Raw genomic sequence first — 5,204 nt, 5'->3', positions numbered from 1 at the left:
CAACTACCACTTTGCTTTTTAACAACATATGAGATACATGAAAAACTATAGTACTTAATATGAACTGCTACTATTTTACCTCTTTGATCATACTTTATCTACAAATATGGTCGAGTAGTTTATGTTTCATCCCATTCTCTGCCTACTGACAACTGTTTTCTAGAACTTTAATTACAAATGAGTATAAAAGACGGTATGGAGACAGGGGCAGAATGAGGACAGTAGCCCTACTGCTGTTTAAAAAAGCCGCACCATAAGGCAACCAAATTGGTAAAGAAGTAAAACTCGAATTATTTGCAGATGGCATAATACTATACAGAGAAAATGCTGAGCACTTCACCATGAAACTATTAGAAATAATAAATTTAGTTAAGTTGCAGCATACAAAATTAATATGCAAAACTTTGTTACATTTCTATACCTAACAACAAAGTAACAAAAAGAGAAAGAAAACAAGTCCATTTACAATTGCACCAAAAAGAATAAAATACCTAAGAACTAAAGAAAATGGAAGACTTGTATGCTGACAACTATATGACACTAATGAGTAAATTGAAAATGACACAAACAAATGGAAAAATATTCTATGCTCATGGATTGGGAGAATATTGTTAAAATGTATATATTACCCAAAACAATCTACAGATTTAATGGAATGCCTATCAAAATCCCAATAGCATGTTTCACAGAACTAGAATAAACCTAGTTTGTATGGAACCATAAAAGACCCTGACTAGCCAAAGCAATCTTGAGCAAAAACAACAAAGCTGCAAGTATCACAATACCAAATTTCAAGATATACTACAAAGCTGTAATAATCAAAGCAGTATGATACTGACACGAAAACAGACACACAGATCCAACAGAACAAAACAGAGCCCAGAAATAAACTCATACCCATATGGTCAATTAATCTACAACAAAGAAGGCAAGAAGACACATGGGGGAAAGACAATCTCTTTGATAAATGGTGCTGGGAAAACTGGACAGAAGCATGCAAAAGAATGAAAGTGGACCACATTCTTATATCATACACAAAAATAAACTCAAAGTGGATTAAAGATCTAAATGTGAGACCTGAAACCATAAAACTCCTAGTAAAAAATACAGGCAGTAGCCTGACATTAGCCTTAGCAACATTTTTCTAGATATGTCTTCTCAGGCAAGAGAAACAAAATCAGAAATAAACAATTGCAAATACACCAAAATAAAAAGCTTTTGTGCAGCGAAAGAAACCACAAACAAAATGAAAATGCATTCTACTGAAAAGGGGAAGATATCTGCAAATGATACAACTGATGAGAAGTTAATATCCAAAACAAACAAACTCAACACACAAAAAAAGAATTTAAAAATTATGTCCAGGTAAAATATGGGCAGAGAGGGGCACCTGGGTGGCTAAGTCGGTTAAGTGTCTGCCTTCGGCTCAGGTCATGATCCCAGGGTCCTGGGATCAAGCCCCACATTGGGCTCCCTGCTCCGTGGAGAGCCTGCTTCTCCCTCTCCCTCTGCCTGCTGCTCTGCCTGCTTGTGTGCATGCGCTCTCTCACTCTGTCAAATAAATAAATAAAATCTCAAAAAAAAAAAAAATGGGCAGACAACCTGAACAGACATGTTTCTAAAGAAAATGTAGAGATGGCCAACAAACACACAAAACCATGCTAGCCATACTACTTAAAACAGCTCCACTAATCATAAGGAAAAAGCAAATCAAAACCACAATGAGATATTACCTTAGATCTGTCAGAATGGCTAGAATCACAAAAACAATAACAAGGGCTGGCAAGGACACAGAGAAAAAGGAACCCTCATGCACTGTTGGTGGGAATATAAATTGGTGCAGCCACTGTGAAAAAGAGTATCTAGATTCCTCAAAAAATTAAAAATTGAAACTACTACATGGTCCAGGAATTCTACTATTGGGTATTTACCCCTCCCCCCAAAAGAACCCAAAATGCTAATTTGAAAAGACATATACACCCCTATGTTTACTGCAGCATTACTTACAATAGCCAAGATATGGAAGCAACCTGAGATTTCATCGTTAGATGAACGGATAGAGAAGATGTTGTATACACACACACATACACACACAAACAGAATACACACACACACACACCACACAATGGAATACCACTAAGGCATAAAACAGAATGAGATCTTGCCATTTGCAAAAACATGGATGCATCTAGAGGATATTATGCAAAGTGAAAGAAGTCAGAGAAAGACAAACACCATATAATTTCATTTACATGTGGTATCTAAAAAACAAACAATATAGGCAGAAACAGACCCATGAATAGAGTGAACAAACTGGTGGTTGCCAAAGGGGAGGAGAATGGAGAGATGGGCACAATGGGTGCACAGGAGTGGGAGATACAGGCTCCCAGTTATGTAATGAATCAGACATGAAGATAAAAGGTACAGCAGAGGGAATATAGTCAGTGGTACTGTAATAGCGTTGTATGGTGACAGATGGGAACTACACTTGTGTTGAGAACATAATGTATACACTTATCAAATCACTCTGGTGTATACCTAAAACTAATACAACACTGTATGCCAACTACACTTCAATTAAAAAAAATTACTAAGAAAGTAGACAGATGGTTGTCCATCATTTTCTTCTGTCAAAACTTTCATTTCTGAACTGGGAGTAGAGGAAAGAGAAAAGTACATATGATCTTCCTTCACACCAAGATGCATGTTCTATTTCATGCAGTATGGTGTGAGTAGACTTGGCTTATGTTCCAATTTTAGTTAGAAAAGCCTTTCAATTAGAAATTTTTCTACACTCTATTAATAGCTCTTTATTTTTCATCCTTTTTCTTTTTTTTTAATTTTTATTTATTTATTTGAGAGAGAGAATGAGATAGAAAGAGCATGAGAGGGGGGAGGGTCAGGGGGAGAAGCAGACTCCCTGCCGAGCAGGGAGCCCGATGCAGGACTCGATCCTGGGACTCCAGGATCATGACCTGAGCCGAAGGCGGTCGCTTAACCAACTGAGCAACCCAGGCACCCGCTTTTTCTTTTTCTATATGTATATTTTTGAGAGAGAGAGAGAGAGAGCAGGGGGAGGGGCAGATGGAGAGGGAAAGAGAGAATACCAAGCACGCTCCACACCCAGTGCAGAGCCAGATGTGGGGCTCAATTCCACGATCCTGAGATCATGACCTGAGCCAAAATCAGGAGTTGGACACTTAACCAACTGAGTCACCCAGGTGCCCCTCTTTTTCTATATTTTTATCTTAAGTCTTTAGTGTGAAGCTGGAGAAGGCTAAGAAATAATTGATAGGTGTAGCCCCATTTTAATTAATACTTAACAGCCTATGCTTTATTCATTCTTCTCCAACTAGACATAAGTTCCTTAGACCACAACCTAGTGCAAAATAATGCACATAGGCTACCTCATTTTATTGCACTTACCTTTATTGCACTTAACAGATAATACCTCCTTTTTTAAAAAATTGCAGTTCTGAACCCTGCATCCATCAAGTGCCCTGGTGCCATTCTACCAATGGCGTTAGCTCACTTCATGCCTCTGTCCCATTTTGGTAATTCTCACAATATTTTAAACTGTTCAGTTATTATCTTATTTGTTACAGTGCTATGTGATCAGTGATCTTTAATGTTATTACTGTAATGGTTTGGGGATACCACAAACTGTACCCACATGTGACAGTCAACTTAACGGACAACTGTTGTGTGTGATCTGCCTGTTCTACCAACTGACCATTCCCCATCTCTCTCCCTCTCCTTAGGCCCCCATTCCCTGAAACAACAATATTGAAATGAGGCCAATTAATACTACTACAACGGCTTCTAAGTGTTCAAGTAAAAGAGTCACGTGTTTCTCACTTTAATCAAAAGCTAGAAAGGATTAAGCTTAATGAGGCAGGCATGCCAAAAGCTAGACCTCCTGTACCAGTCCATGTGTGAATACAAAAGTTCTTTTTTTAAAATTTTATTTATTTGAGATAGAGGGAGAGAGGGAGAGAGAGAGATCGCACAAGTGGGGGGAGAGGCAGAGGGAGAGGGAGAAGCAGGGTCCCCACTGAGCAGGGAGCCCAATATGAGACTTGAACCCAGAACCCTGAGATCATGACCTGAGCCAAAGGCAGATGCTTAACCGACTGAGCCAGCCAGGCACCCTAAAAGAAAAGTTCTTGAAGGAAAAGTGCTACTCCAGTGAATACACTAAGAAAATAAAACAGCCTCATTGCTGATACGGAGAAAGTTTCGGTGGTCTGGATAGAAGATCAAACCAGCCTCAACATTCTCTTAACCCAAAGCTTAATCCAGAGCAAGGCCCTAATTCTCTAATACTGTGAAGGCTGACGGAGGTGAGGAAGCTGAAGAAAAGTTTGAAGCTAGCAGACATTGGTTCATGAGGTTTAAGGAAAAAGTCCACCACTGTAACATAAAAGTGCAAGGTGAAGTAGCAAAGGCTGATGGAGAAGCTGCAGCAAGCTGACCAGAAGATCTAACCAAGATAATAAGTGAAGGTGCTACACTAAACAACAGATTTTCAGTGTAGATGAAACAACTTTATATTGGAAGAAGATGCCATTTAGGAATTTCATTGCTGGAAAGGAAAAGTCAATGCCTGGCTTCAAAGCTTCAGAGGACAAGCTGACTCTCTTGTTAGGGGTTAACGCAGCTAACTGTGACTTTAAGTTGAAGCTAAAGCTCACCATTCAAGACAAAGCTCACCATTAAGACTTATTCTTAATCTACTCTGCCTGTGTTCTAGAAGTGCAACAACAAAGCCTGGATGATAGCACATCTGTTTACAACATGGCTTACTGAATATTTTAAATTCACTGCTGAAAACTACTGCTGAAACAAAAAAGATTTCTTTCAAAATATGATAACTCACTGACAATGCACCTAGTCACCCAAGAGCTCTGACAGTGATGTACATTGACAGCAATGTTGTCTTCATGCCTGCTAAAACAGTATCTATTCTGCAGCCCATGTCTTGAGGAGTAATTTCAACTTTCAGGTCTTATGATTTAAGAAACACCTTTCATAAGGCTATAGCTGCCACAGATACTCATTCCTCTGATGGATCTGGTCAGGTAAAGTTAAAACTTTCTGGAGAGAATTTCCATTCCAGACATCATTAAGAACACTTGTGATGCACGGGAAGAAGTCAAAATATCAACATTAACAGGAGTTTGGAAGAGGTGATTCTGATCCTC

Source organism: Mirounga angustirostris, unplaced genomic scaffold, assembly GCF_029215605.1.
Source record: "Mirounga angustirostris isolate CCGP_5_RB_7025 unplaced genomic scaffold, mMirAng1.0.hap1 SCAF_12, whole genome shotgun sequence".
Lineage (NCBI taxonomy): Eukaryota > Metazoa > Chordata > Mammalia > Carnivora > Phocidae > Mirounga > Mirounga angustirostris.
This window is presented reverse-complemented; position numbering follows the sequence as displayed.